This window comes from Aulostomus chinensis, chromosome 10 (genome assembly GCF_037954235.1).
Source record: "Aulostomus chinensis isolate RoL2024-O1b breed Wild chromosome 10, RoL_Achi_v1.0, whole genome shotgun sequence".
Lineage (NCBI taxonomy): Eukaryota > Metazoa > Chordata > Actinopteri > Syngnathiformes > Aulostomidae > Aulostomus > Aulostomus chinensis.
This window is the reverse complement of record NC_141329.1, coordinates 17,783,880-17,799,804: the sequence shown is the minus strand read 5'-3', so window position 1 is coordinate 17,799,804 and position 15,925 is coordinate 17,783,880. Positions and strand designations below refer to the sequence as shown.

Sequence of the window (15,925 nt, the reverse complement as noted above, 5' to 3'; positions counted from 1 at the left end):
CGCTCTGTGATTAGGAGAGTAGCGTTGTGTAATCGGCTTAGCGATGAGGAAGGAGCAGGTGGGTTGGCGGCAGAGGGATTGTGTGGGTGTGTGGTTGGGTGTTACGAGGTGGAGGCGGCGATGGAGGTGGGGTTGTGCAAATTGTTGGCACTGATGATAAATTAATGCAGTTATGTGATGGCAGCTGCAATTTGTGTCATGCACAGTCCTGTTTTTTTTATGTAGAACAATTTCATGGAAATAATTTCCTCTAATAAACTAGACTAACTCAGACAAATCACATAAATATCACACATGCAGTATTTTCAGTTTGATTGTCATTATTGCCTTGTACTGCAATGGGGGCACTGCACGCTCTGCATCAACTGAGGCTGTGGAATGAAAGCAGGCTGGTTTGTACTGTGCACAGGTGTCCTGACTGCCATTAGTGTGTGTGTGTGTGTGTGTGTGTGTGTGTGGGGGGGGGGGGGGGTGTCTGTGTGTGGGGATGAGGCTGCCTGCACTGGCTGAGAGGCTGGCTGATGGATCAGAGGAGGATTGAGTGGACAGGACCTTATGATTGATACACAGATAGGATATGAGCTGCTGCCTGCAACCCCACCCCAGCCACACTAACCTGGCCACACCAGCAAAGAGGCATGAAAGAGTATAGCAGTGCGCCAACCAACAATAGAACAGAGCGAGAGGACGAGAAGTTTGAAGAGAATGGAAAAGTATGGGGAGAATGGGTTGAGTGAGTGCAACGCAGTGAGAGAGTAGTGAAGATCCTGAAGGAAGAAAATGAAGAGGAAAGACAAAAGCGAGCAGTGGTAGAGAGAACAGATAGGTTTGAGAGAGGGATATTATTCAGAAGAAATGAGAATAATAATGTCTGCATCAGAATATTGCACAGGGTAAGATTAGGACCATAGTGGAGCCGTCGTGAGTTGAAAGGAGGGAATATTATTACCTTCTTTCCAATCTCTCATGTATAAATAAAAAATAAAGAGATACATGGAATAAGAATAATGCTCTATCATGTGTTTACCATCTATTGTTGCTTCCTCACTCTCTTCTCTCTTTCTCCTTTTTTTCTGCCCTCAATCAGAGGAAGGCCAGGTCCCTCAGAGGCAGTCAATCCTGCCCTGAAATGTAAAACAGACAAGAGGAGCAGATTACCTATTTGCCATTAATGTTTATTCTCTTTGATGTGAGCAGGCATATCAAACTGTGTGTGTGTGTGTGCGTGCGCGCGCGCGTGTGTGTTTGCGTGCGTGTGTGTGTGCAAGCAAGCAAGCTATGTGTACATTTGTGTGAGGTGGGTGAGGTAGGGTGGGGGGGTCACGGCCTAGCCCATTGGGGGAGAACAGAGCAGCAGCAGCATACAGTGATCTAATGCCTACCCTGTGCAACAAAGACGAGTTAGCCTCTCATCATAGTGGGATCACACACATATCTTTATGTGAGCTCAGTTGAGCAGCGTACTGCTGAGCTTTCATGGGTGGCCGCAGCCGGCTTTACATGTGTGTGGCTCAGTCAGTCAGTCTGTCAGTTTTCCAACACTCAGCTTTAGCTGCGCTGCTGGAGAACATGAACAAATGGCAGGTGCGACAAATCCACCAAATGACCCATCAAAGAGAGCCGAGCATTTCTTTCATTGGGTATTCACACACAAGTGTGCTTGCACTCTAAGTGTACTTAAGGGCATATACACTCTCTCACACACACACACACACACACACACACACACACACACACACACACACACACACACACACACACACACACACACACACACAATGCTTACATTTTCCTCATTAATAATTCAGTGGTGTGTTGAGTAAGCAGGGCAGAGTGCTAGCGTCAGGGTTTAGCCCTGCAAACAGTGAAGTAGTTTCGTCACTGGGTTGCTGTCATGATGAAGGAAAATGACACCTGTAATTATCACTCTGCTCCATCAGAGGATATAGATTAGAGAACAGGTGAAGCATACTACCCAGTGGGGCAGGCAAGCTGACTGGAGTCAGAATTATCAAAACTACCTGGAGCCTCGGTGGTCGGAGTGAATTCAGAACTGAATCTCAGTGGTCAGGGACCATGGTTGGGGTTCAGCGCTCCATTTTGAAATTCATTCGAAAAAAATTGGAGAGAAAGCTTTACATGAAACATGTGTAGCTGATGAGAGCCATTGCAAAACAGTTGATTGAAAAGGTATTTGTTGCTTATGTTGATAACCATGGCAGAGTATCACTCTCAGTGAGTAACCCTTAATAAAGAAAGGTTAAAAAAAACCCACCTTTTCAATAAAGTGAGCCAGGGAGCTGATATTGATTGTTGGTGACTTGATATGTAAGGGAAAAACAGGAATGTAATAGCATCACAGCTAATCAACTTTCAAGTTTTAAGGGGAAACTAAGATCTGTGAATTCCCTGGTTTACGTGGCTCTTGTCATGGTGCTATTTTGATTGTGTCCCAGGAGTAGTGTATGTCCTGCATGTGGGTTGGTATCCTTTTTATGGTGGGATGACTATGATAGTGACACTGAGGTGATACCCCTCATGGGCTTCTCTTGTCCTCTTTCTGGGATGTCAGGGTTGACTTAAGATATGCAACCAAATCGAGCTTGCACTAGTGCTAACACTAGCCAGGTCTTGTGATTATGAGACAGTCTCTGAGTCAGTTGGTCAGCCTGCCATGTTTAACAGCCTGCAAGAACAAGGGAATCTGGATGTTTAAGTTCCGTAACATGAGCTCTGCTCTCTGCTTAGAGAACACAGAATAACTCTGTGTGTGTGTGTGTGTGTGTGTGTGTGTGTGTGTGTGCTTGCGTGCGTGCGTGTGTGTACTCACGTGCACAGGTTTGAGCGATGGCCTGGTATTTATTTCACTCAGCAATTTTCCCCTGTATGAGATGAGGTGTCGTACATCTGCTAGATAGCTTTTCCTGCCTTGCTCCGCCACAGAGCGCACAAGGTCATCTAGGTGGCTTGGGAATGGCGGAGGGGCTGAGGGGAGGGAAGAGGACAGAGGTGGCTGAGGAAAATCGGCAAGTTTACTGTGGGTGAGCAGTTTGGCCTCAGAGTCTTTCTCAGAGTCTCACTGCACCTGGATCAGCAATTCCCCTGTCAGGTGGCAAGCTGGGAATTCTTCTGCACATTTCAACATATTTATTCACACATTTGTGTGTGTGTGTGTGTGTGTGTGTGTGTGTGTATTCGTGTGCACGCGTGTGTGCACATGCATGCGATGTAGCAGGTGATTTGGGATGTGGCTGGTTGAGTGTGTTTGAAGACATGACAAGTGAATTCTGGTTCATGCCTTTATGAGAGAATCATAAAGCATCAATTGAGTGGTTCTGATGGATAGAAAGTAATATGAGGAAGAATGCAAACAAATCACCAGGTAGTTTCAGGGTGTCCCTCAGAAAAGGCTAGCAGCCAAGTGTTTTTTCAGCACTTGTGTATGTGTGTGTGTGTGCGTGTGCGTGTTTTACACGCATTTCACACGTTCATTTCATAACTTATTAGTGTAGGAAAATATCCCTCATCCATCCATTTTCTGCTGCTTATCCTGTTAAGGGTCAGGGTGGGGGGCGGGGGTGGGGGGGCTGGAGCTTATCCCAGCTGCCTTTGGACGAGAGGCGGGGTTCACCCTAAACGGGTCACCAGTCCATCACAGAGCCAGCACATATAGAGAGACAAACTTTCACACTCACAGCCACGCCTACGGTCAATTTAGAGTATCAATCAGCCTCGTTTGCATGTCTTTGGACTGTGGGAGGAAGCTGGAGTCCCAGAGAGAACCCACGCAGGCACAGGGAGAACATGCAGACTCCACACAGAAAGATCCTGTGCTTGAGCTGGGACCTGGAACCTGGAACATTCTTGCTGTGAGGTGACAGTGCTGACCACTGCACCACCATGCCAGCCTATAGGAAAATATGTCAAACCTATTAATATTAATAACAAATAATAGCCATGCTGTCAAATTTTATGGACAGAGATCAACAAAGAACACACACGCATTTGCTTTCAAAGTACTGAGAGCATTGTAGCAAAAATAAACACAAAAACAGACAAGAACAAAAACAGTGGCTTCTTTCAGGGTTATTTTAAGTGAAACAGACAGCTTGTCTATCAGTTTTTATCCAGAATAGACAATATGGCCCCATATTTTTAGTTAGTCTGATACTCAGTCTTGTGACTGAAATTTTTGGGGAGAACGCCTGCTTTGTACAGAGTTCCCAGGCCTGAAGTGACAGCATCTCACTAGATTAGCCTTCATCATACAACAGTAATTAGAAGTAAAACAATAATCCAAATTCGCATTAACAGTTAATTGTGAACATCTCTAGCTGATGATGGCCAAGACCACTGTAAACACTCACATGCACACAACTGCACACTATGTACTCAGCCTATGTCCTAATGTAATCATTAAAATGAGTTTGCTACTAGTATAACACATTAAAAAGCATCATAAATATACATAGAAAAAAATCCCAGATGCTGAGGCACGGCAAGGAGTCAATTTAGACCCGGCAAGCCGCCAGGCTCACAAAGCGCTACTGGAAACCCTGTAGGTCGTCAGTTTGTCTGGAGTGTGTTTTTTGTGTGTGGAGTGTATGGTACGCACCTTTTTTTTTTTCCTTTAATCAATCTTTTATCCCATGGACTCTTGGCATCTCCTCTTCTTCCCCTTCTACAGAGTGACATTTAGCCCTTTCTTCTTTCTTTTCCTATTACCGGACTTGCAAAGTGTTGATTTAAACTGAAAGATGACCTGGTTTAGTTTGGCTGCATCTTCTCTACTCCATAAAAATCAACATGCTTCTAGTCGGGAGATCTGAACACGTTTGTTGACAACCCTCCTCTTTCCTCTGCCTTACTCTTATCTGCTGTAAAGGCCAGTCAAGCGCTGCTCGGCTTTGTTGTCAGAAACCTTTATTTACCAAAGGGAGGAATAAGTGACTGACACAGACAGCCTCTTTCATCCCTGCCTCGCCGCAAGCAGTGTTCCCCTTTACCGCCAGAGGACCCACCCACCCCCCACCCCTCACTTCTGCCAAGCCATCCTCCCATACCCCACTCCACTGCACCCCTCCATCCTGCAGGCTCACAACACACTAGCCCACTCCCCTGGGTAGCAACCTAGCTGTAGAGTCGGCACTGTGTACGTACAGGAAAATTCACCTCACAAAAGGCATCACGCTCGTCTTCTCACAGAGGCGATCAAATGAGCGTTGCCCGATGGTCCCCAACACAAACACGTTTAACATCAAAGAGTTGTCCTCTCTATTTTCATCCATCTGTTAAACTGGGAACGATATTAGTATGTAAGAGCCTGGACTGAAAGTTAACGGTTGGGTTTTTGGCCTGTGTGTGTGTGTGTGAAGGAGGAGAAGGTAGGAACATATTTGGCATGTCAGGTGCCTTATTAAAAAGTATGAAAATAAATGAATAATGCGATTGCCCCAATTTCTTAAGAAATCAGAAAATTATTTTTAAAAAAGTAAACAAGTTTCAAGAGAGAGTTTAAAGACAGCTGAGTTTGACCTGGTGGAAAACCATTACTGTTCGATGTAACATGTGGGTAGTCGATGGACCTTTTTTCCGATTATATGGACAGCGCAGTACCTTCATCACTATAACAAATAGTTGGTAAACTGAGCATGTTGTTAGCTACACTAAGACCCTTCAATAACATCTAATTAAAGGTAACATGATTTCTTCATGATTTATACTTTGAAATTTTGCATGTTTGTTTTTGCAGGGTAGAAATGAGAAGCTGAGACCTGTTTTATAAGAAAAGGTCCTTGGGTGTTTGGTGTGTTGACAAAACACAATAGTTATTCTTAAGTATTTTCTTTTGTTCATCATGAAATACTTTTGCAAATGCTTCTACTATATAATTTTCTTACTCATGGATAATTTACAAGTACTATAAAATGTATGAATTTAAACAGTGAAAATATCAACCACTCACTAAAAACTATTGTAATAAATAAATTATTCTCAGCTAGAATCAAGGGATGTTTGAAAATATATGTGTAATGTTTTTATTTGGTAAGTGAATATTATTTCATTGGAAATTATTATTGTAGCGTGTTTTCCTCACATTTGTAAAATGTTTCGATATTTTAACGATTTTTTTTATGCACAATATATATTAAGCTAGTTTCTGTTAATTTTATAAGCTCGCTGATAGCGCTGAGTACTCTGTCTGTTTGAAAGCCTTTTGAATGAATGCACATCTTTGTCATTATTTTAAGTATCATAGAGACCAGACTAGTTACTTTGTGTACCAAAGACAAAATTTGGCTGTTTGATGACAGAAACCAAGTAGAAGTATGACGCTCCCACTGTTATTTCTTTTGTTAAGGAACAGTTGTACTGCTTTGGAAACAAACCTGTGTAATGCCAAATAATGCAATCAACCCCGATTGTGTTCACTTCATGACAATGAAAAGCCTCATCCGTCTGGTCAGACTAGGAGAAAGACGGAGACAGAAATGCTTTTAGCTCTGGCAGAGGAAAATGAACACCAAATGTATCGCTTTTTCTCTGTGCGTCCTGCCTTCTCTCTGTCTCTCTCTCTCTCCTATTTAAGCTTCTTGAAGTTCTTCCAAATTGGGTTTTAAATGCCAATTAGGAGGTTGAATGTAGTAAAATAAAAGCAAATGCAGGCAGGATGGCCTCACCTTCTGGCTGCTTAGGCTTCAGAGAGAGCCAAGCCGGACCTTTGGCTCCCAGCGAGGCTTTGAGAGAAATATCCTGCCTAATGAACACATTAATTAGAACCATAACTATTTATAAGATGATAATTAGAAACGAAGGGAGGTAAACTGGGCTTTTCCTGCAATTAATGGAGGATTAATTACGGGAGCTAATGAAGTGGATTTTTGAAACGCGTGGAGGTGAAGTACAGAGATGTGCAGCTCGCTTTGTGATCACTGGCGTAATTATTTTCTCCAGCGCCAAAGCGTTTGAGGCCCTGGTCCTCGCTGGCTCAGGCCAGCTAATAAGCATCATTGCATGGTTATATATGCACTTAAAAAGACTTGCCACTGAAATGACTGTCTAATTATTTCTAATTGGCAGGCCCTGTGTGTTGTCATTGAGCTGTTTGGAGCTGCAGCGGAGCCCAGGGTCTAATAACACTCTAAGCAGAGAAGGAGGGGTAGAGAGAGATAGAGTTAGAGAGACCGAGAGCGTACAGAGGAGGCTGTACCAGTTCCCTACTGTTCAGAGATGGACCTGCAAATGGGCTCCCAGTGCCTCTCACGCAGCAGGACAGTACTGAGTCCAGAGTGATGCTGGGTCCTGGAATGACACACAGTGCACACAGAGGTCACCTTGCTAAATCGCCTATTAGCAAAGTTTTATTGTAACTCCAGTTATTTTCCCATTTTAATTACCAGCTTCTGCTCATAATTTATGCAGAGATAAATGCTCCGCCTGTCCAGAGTGCTTGTTTTCACTCGTTAACACAGAGACACAATGAGAGATGTATACACTATGTGTGAATCAGTTGCCAGATTTTGAGCTAGTCCGCAGAGACCTGTACTAAGAGAGCATGCATGGATAAACCTCAGTCAGGCATGTTTACCTTGTACTCTAGTTTTGCTCTGGCTCAAGCCATATGGACACCAGTATTCTCTGGGAATACTACTATATGCTACTGTGTAGATTTGTTGAATATTTTAATGATGTTTTGGCACAGTCATACTCATACCGAACATGTATCAGAGTCTTAAGTAAATACAAGTACATTTATTATATTTCATTATCATCTATTTTGATCCCTGCTTTCCCTGTGTAATATTCACGTGAGACATTTCATGTTTTGAGAGTGTATGTGCTTGTAGTGTGTGAAGAATGGTTAAGGATTATGTGTGTGAGCACCTCACTTAACTTGTCCTAAACAGAGCCATGTGCGCCTCAGTGCCAAAAAAGCCTCCGTCATTCCTCCTCTCTCCCCCTGGACAACTTGAGAGCAAATTGCCAGCTAATGGAACCACTGCCTGCACTTGTCAGTCCACTTTGGACAAGAGAGGGAACCACACAAACACACAAGCATGTGGTTTCACTCACACGTTCAGTAATTTATTTGTGGCAAAAAAAAGAAAAGAAAAATGAGAGAGAATGACAGAGAAATGAAATGAGGATCATGTGCGCCCTGACTGAAACCGTGACAATCTTTTTGAAAGTAATGAAACACTTTCTCAGTATGCGGATGAGGTTTTCTATTTGAAATTTGTCTTCTTTTTTTGTTCTCTCTCTCCCTTTGGGCTTTAGCAGTGCAGAGAACGTGAGGAAGAAGTGGAGATAGATAGATCGGCCAAAGGGGACATGGCCAACTGTCGTATGATTGGCTGAACAAAGAGCAGATCACTTCTGTAACTGGTAGAACAGAGAATTCAACCTCTTGTTTTGGCATCATAACAGGAAAAATGTAATTATTTTGAACAGTTTCATTAGAGCCAACGTATGCCAGGTGTCTCTGTAAACTCTGGGAAGTCAAAGCATATATATAAAACCTTGTATCTCTGCAAAAGTGTAAGGAATGACTTTTATGCAATCACTATAATATGTATCATCTTTGGTCAACCAGTCATAGTAAATAAGATATCAAATTCATAACTTTCTGTCATGATAAATAAAAGGAGTTTAATATTTTGTTAATGCAGCCGCATGAAATTAGCAAAAGTAGTTTCCTGAAAATCTTTCTACTCAATGTTGTTTTGCTCACGTTTCTTAGAAGAATGTGGGAAATTGTACACCAAAAGCTCTATTTTTTTCTGCTCAATGTTGTAGACCATTCTTGATTCTCTCTTACCTTTTCACAGATTTCTCTACCTGTAAAGATAGGCAGAAGGTGGTTAAAATCTCCCCTTTTTATGGACTACTTTTAGTCTGTGCATGGGAGATATAGGCTATGAGAAGCGACACATGTATTGAAGGGGAGAGGCAAAGGAAGGGAGGAGTTTTTGTGTTCTACTCATTTTGTGATCCGTCCTTCTGTGTTCATTTCTCTTTTACCCGCCACTTGTTCATCTTGACAGCAGTTCATGAAAAAATATATTTTTAGAAACCTCTTTATAAGACAAGTCCTTGTTCTGTCGGAAGACAACTTTATGTTATTTCACCATAGAGGGGAAACTAATAGTGCTGTGTTTTTTACAGGGCGCTATTCCAGTTGTGTCTTGGGTGTTTAATTAAGTGTAGTTTCCCTTTAGTAGTGGAATGTGTGTCTGCTTTCTGTCGGCCCGTTCCTCAGTGCCTTTTACAGTCCACCCACATGGTTTGTCTCAGCGTTTATGATTTTTCTTATACTGGAGTTGTGAGGTTCCTAAATCACTTAAGCACACGGGGCCGAACGGTCCACATTTAAACAATAAAAGGCTGTTATGCTAAGGGCCCTCAGATCTCCAACCACTTCATAAATACATGCATATAAAAGGCAGAAAAATACATCTTCCCTGACCAGAGAGAGAGGGAGAGCAAGCATCTGAGAGCACACCTGCTAATTGGAGCCAGCTCGATGTGAAGGACGGCTTTCTGCTCTGTCTTCTCCATAAGTCCCAATCATTTTTTTTCCTTTTCACTACCCTGCTTTTTCTTGGCCTCACTGCTTTGAAAACATTTTTGCGTTCTTTATCATTTTGCCCCCCCCCCCCCATCTCTACTACCTCCTGCTGTCCTTCACCTGTTCTCTGCCCTCATCTTATCTGCACCTCCTCTTTCCCTCAACTTTTTCCTCCCTGCTTTCCTCTGTCTTACAGATGGAGGCAATGACAACCAAAACGACTCTCTTCTAACACTGCATAACTAATTGTTCTGGGCCGTGATGGATTGAAGGAGGGGAAAAAGTGGGTTTCAGTTGTGTGAGTGGCTGTGAGCGAGTTGGCAAGTTAGCACCTAGTCTAAGTGTGACCTCCAATTGACCTTGTGTCTGGGTTGAGAGGCTGAACCCGGGCCCCCCTCAGCTCCAGCTGCTAATGGGTGTCATGTCAAACTGCGGCTGCACAGAGGTGAAAGGTTGCGGGTGCACACCAGACGGCCAAGTTTAGGATTGCGATGGAGAGGTTGATTGACACTGGGCATATGTGCCAATGAAGATGCTGGGTAATCCACACATGTTTGCAGCGACGCACACACTCAGCTATTTACATATGCACACAAAGAACCACAGCCTTGTACAGAGAGACATCTTTTCCCTCATCGTGGCTGGCCGTGGCAGGTTCATATAGATCTGAGGGGTCTTTGAAGGCCTTTGAACTCTGCTAAATGACTTGACCTTGTGGCATGTGGCTGTAACTGTGTGTGTGTGTGTGTGTGTGTCTCTCTCTCTCTCTGTCTCTCTCTCTCTCTCTCTCTCACTGGGGAGGTAGTGAGTGGGTGGCCTGCATGGGGTCTCATTTCTGCTTCACAGGATCGCAGGGCATTGCAGACGTTTGTGTTGACGACTGCTAAATTAAAAGCAAACTAAAGATTATGACAAATCTAAACATTGCTTTTCTGAAGCAGAGAGGGACAAAGAAAAAAAACATCTCTGTGAATCTTTCATGCTCTGTCTTTGCTGTCTTAATTGTGCTCACAATCCACTACTTTGCAGTGATTTCTTGTGCGTTTAGTCGGTGTGTATGTATATTGATGTGTGTGATGGATGACTGTGGGTGTGTGCGTACATATATTTATGTGTGTGTCAGATGACTGTGTGTGTGCGTGCGTGTACTGTGAACCGAGGGAACAGATAATGTGGCTGCTTAGAAGAAGGAAGCAGCTTGGGAAATGATTTCAACAGCTCTCATAATTAGAGGAATATCATAAATTAAACTTGTGTCTGCCGTTACGTTTGAAGAGCACTCAAAAGTAATAAATTCTGGATGGTTAACATATTTGCATTCCATTCAGCTGGCAGCGTCAGGCAGGAACAGCTGTTTTCCACGTCTTTTGGCAGCAGGAAATGCACATTGCTCACTCAAGGTGCTTTTAGACACATTGAAATGGCAGAAAAAAGAAAAGTGACTTTTAACTTGAACATGAAGCTGCTGCTGTGTGCTCTGTCACTGGAAATAACTCGGCAGGAAACAGCGCATTAATGAAGTTCTTCAAATATGGAGCTTCTCACTTTCGATAGGCCTGTTTCTTTTTCAATCTTTTTGTTGCTCAGAAATGTTGATGAACAGGCTTTTTTATACTGTGCGTGTATGTGTTTGTGTGTGTGACCCCCTTTACACAGCCTCCTCAAGGCAGGAATATTTTGCTGCTATTATGCCTTGCTGTCTGGATGAAAATGCACAGAGGACGGGTGACACAATGTCCCACCACTCTCCAGGTAGCGAAGGTCATCAGTCGTTATTGTGTAGAGTGCACACACACTGATTGTAGAACCCCTGAATTATCATGTATCCCTGTTTATGTGACTAAACTCAACCATCATCTCAATTTTATTTCCAAAGCTGGCCCAGCCCATCAGTCATTAACAGTCAAGTATGTCTTGAGTGTTTCAGCCAGGTCAGAGTTTACCTAAATATAATTAAACAAAACAAGATGTCAAGGACTTAAAAAGGTGATTGTAATTAGAAAGACCCCTGTAATTCTAGAACATGGACTGTTTTCTCATGGAAAGTGAAGGGGTGTGATAAGCGAAGGTCGAGAAGCATGATGGGAAAAATGTGTGACAAGGCTCTACGAGGAAAGAGAAAATTAAAGGTGTGAAAGCGCGTGGAATGAAGGTGGAAAAAGCAGTTGAAAAGGAGGTGAAGAAAGTAGAGGCGAACAGAGGAAGAAAGTAGGGACGAGCAGAGGAGGAAAGGAGAGCAGATGGGCCAGGATCAGATGAAAGAGATTAAGATGGTGTGCATTTAATCTTTATTTTATCTTAAATTTATGATCAGAAATTTTAATACTTTTTTGTTTAGCATTTTCCTCTTTCAGTTGAGGATATTTCCAGGGATAATTGAGTAGGCCCCGAGTTAAGAGAGGTGATGAGAAGAAAAGTGGAGGAATTGAGAACAGAGCTAGAAGGAGGAGAAAATACTGTGAGATCGTAATGTGTCCAGAATGTTTAAGATACTTGGAGCTGTAATGTTATTTGAATAAATGAATTGAGCAGAAGAACAGAGTGTTGAAGAACACTTTTACTTAAGGGTTCCTTGATTTGTCGTTAGTTGCCCAGATTATAAAGCGATAGATTCAGTTGTAGCAGGTTTGTAAGCTAAACCCAGTAGTAGCTGTTAACAAATATTCATGCTCTACCAATGTTATATTACATAAAAGCATCACTTTTTTTTGTGTTTTTTGGTGGCAGTTTGAGAACACTTGGATACAGTAGGATGGAGGCTCTACAGGTGGCTTTTTTCTCTTTTGAACCTGTGATATTATTCTCAAATAATTTTCAGGTATTCTATCATCCTGGATTATTTTGAGAATTATTGCATATAGCTGCCAGACATAAGAAAAACAAACTGGAGTAAGGTCATCTTTTATCTTCACGTCTTCAAGATGTACATTAAAAACATTTATTGTACATGTGCAGGGAAATAGAGCGTGTATGTTCGGGGCTGCATGAGTTTGGGTGGGCGGAGACCTGGTATGAGAAAACCTCATGATTAAATAATAAATTAATCACAAAGATCGGAATTTTATGTCAGCTCCTCAATGTATCTGATGTTTACATAAAAGATATGAACTATAGCTACAAGTGAACACAAGTTGATGGTAAGTTGGAGTACTTTCTGTTAAAATATTACAATTTCCAAAATGTCTTACATTATTAAGAGTGGTATTCTCTGTTGTCAGTCTAACATCTAAACAGCCATGAGAATTCATTAAATTTTTTGTTCCAACATCGGCACCCTGTGCTGCACTTGGTGTGGAAGACATGGGTCACTATTACTAGTGCCTTCTGAGCTAAAGTTGCGTAGCTGTTCGTCTTTTCCAGGTCATACTTGCCTAATGGACAGAGGTTTTGCTCAGGTCCTACTGAGAATGTCACCGGCTGCAGTGTTCCTCAGCTGTTGTGTTGGTGTCTCTGCCACCGTGCAGATACAATATGGACGTGAAACTTTGTTTTGCCTTCCTAACAGTGGATAACAGCTGAGCAAACGAAGAAACAATATAAATGCTGCTCCAAATAGGGAGAAGATAAGGCAGGAAATAAGAAAACAGTGAGGCTGATTGGTCTTTTTGTGTGTGTGTGTTGATGTGTGGTGCACAGAGGAGTTACTCAGCCCGTCCCTACACGCCGTAATATGAATAATGATTTAACAGGGGTCAGATGCCATTGGAGACGCTCACCTGTATCTGACACTAGTGGTATCGCGTAGCCGGCATTAATGTCCAATTTTCAATGAAAACCGAAATAGAATACAGACTGATAAGGGTAACACACCATCCAGCTTCACACCCGGCCACATAATTACCCCAATGGGCCGTGGTGAGGGATCATATCCTGGCGCGCACCGGGGGGTCAGCCGCGATAAGCTTTAGCCCAGCTCCCAACATGCAGCATAATTACTCTATTGATAATTCACCAGGAAAATGGTCCCAGCCAATTGCAGAGCCACAATTTAATGGATTGGATGGAGAAACGAGGGAGGAATGGAGGAAAGAGGCTGTGAGGGGGCATTGCGCACGTGTGTGTATACGTGGGGGCAACCAGCAAGGGCCTTTTATTAGAAATGAAAATATGTTTAGGCCATAGGGGTACCCATTTTCCCTGGAGATAATAAGGCCAATAAAATGTAAAGCAGAGGAAGGGCTTGGTATGGGGTCCAACTGTGGCTGTTTATCTGTGTGTCATGCATTAGCCCATTTATCCCCAGCCTCAAATTAGCTAATCATTCTCCAAGGGGAAGGACTTGGTCAGGAAATTGACATTTAGCAACATAGGCTCACTCTATTAACTACAGTAAATTTAATTTGCTGCACACCCCAGAAGTGGGCTGTTTTCTTCAGAGGGAGAAAGGGGGAGAGGGAGACAGAGAAACAGAAACAGAGATTGTGTTTATTGCATCTGCTGCTTCTGGCCGCAATTTGCTTGGCTGTAAATATAAGACTTAGGTTTGGAACACTGCAACTCTGTTGTATTTTCCCCTCATGTACTGTACATGATTACAAACATACTCAGACATTGTCAACACATAGATCTACTCATTCCAAGGTCTGTTTGGGCCATTGATGGATTATCTCGCCTGGAGACTCAGAACCCCCTAATGCCAATGTTTTTCTTTCCCGTTTTCCATTAGCTCTGATTCTCTGAGTAGGTTAATCGTAGCTCTGGGAAACAGTGTTCAACATACTACATCAAATGTCCTGTGGTTAATGCATTCACCTCCACCTCTGAATAACATATTTGATCAAGAAATATTTGATTCATTCTGGGGTGTCTGCTTTAACTTTAGCAGATCTGGTCTGGGGTATGCAATGTCACAGGATTTACTGTGGGAAAAGGGAAAGAGGAAAATACCAGAAGCATCAGGGCTGGGCGGCATACTGCACTCTATCTTTATATTTCTTGGTAGTTTTTGCAGTACCTATATATGAAAATCGCAATATGAAAATACGACAAAAAACAAGATTTTAGGCCATATCAGCAGTCTTGAGAGCTGTGTTACCACAAACTGTGATTTTAAAAAAAAAGGCATGACCAACTTTGCACTAAACAAAACTAATTAACTGAGCTAAATAATTGATTTCAAAATACGATTCAAATGCTCAGATACACAAACAGTATGTTGTTAAAAAAAAGAAAAAAGGTAACTACGAAAATGTGAAAATAAAAACCCCCCTTGTGCTGTCATGTACTTCTGAAATATTTTTTCCGATATGCAACATTTTGGTTTGTCTGACCTTCATCAGGAGACACTGTGCGGAAGTTATTAGCTTCATAATTTGCAGGTTTGCACCTTTCTCTGGCACAGTACCACATTCAGACAATACAGCACAGCCATACTAGCAATATCTAGGCGAACCCAAGCTGTAGCAGGTAAAAAGATCAAATGGTCAATTGCCAGATCATGTAAGTAAATCAGCTGCATTTTTGATAATCGGACCCTCCTTTATCACATCTCGTTACTGGAGCCAATTCAATCACTTGTCGTACCTCTCTCTGTGCAAATGTTTGCTGTCTTTTCACACATTATTTGAAAATAACTAAACATTAATTTGTTTTGCCTTTTTTAAAAAAAATATCTGGACTTTGATTCAAATACACATCTTTTTGGTGAGAAAATTTGATTGATATGCCTTCACTATTCTGTATTTCTTGTGAAATATTTGATTGAGAAAATAATCAGCAAATTGATTGATTGTAAAAAATTGGCCAGTTGCAGCCCAGGTTATATCAAGTGAACCTAGAATTCAACTTTTCTCCATATCACTTTTTTCCCCCCTTTTTTTCTTTTTAAAGAGTCCTTGAAATAGCGCAGCTGCTCTCCAGTGATCACTATAGTTTCTGTCTAATTGATTGCAACAGTTGTCAGACTGTTGTCTGTTTGGATGGTGACAGGCGTCTGAAGAAAATGATTAGTTTTCTGTCGGGAGAGAGACAGCTCTGAATGTCCCAAACTGCAAACTAATAAAGGGGGGAAAGCAATAAAGCTTGTGGACAGAAGGTTTGACTGTTTTTATAGACAAATCAATAAAATGATAGATGATGGAAAATAACGGCATCTCAGCTGCTGATTTCTACTGGGGTTTCAAATCAGTCTTCCTACTTACACACACACACACACACACACAATCACACGTATACGCACACACACAATTACACACATACACGAAAGCTCATATCCACACAGTTTGGGGGAATATGTTTAATAGAGAGGTGACACAAATATGTGTGGATGTTTTGTTTCTCTCTGTATGTGGCACACTGACTTTCAGTGTGTGTGTGTGTGTGTGTGTGTGTGTGTGTGTGTTTGTGTTTGTGTTTGTG

The 15,925-nt window shown here is 42.2% G+C and overlaps 1 protein-coding gene across 2 annotated transcripts in view; it reads left to right on the top strand.

Moving 5' to 3' along the window:
- rsrc1 (arginine/serine-rich coiled-coil 1) overlaps nucleotides 1-15,925 on the top strand; it is a 119,342-nt gene that overhangs the window by 6,420 nt on the left and 96,997 nt on the right. The gene's annotated exons all lie outside the window — the stretch shown is intronic.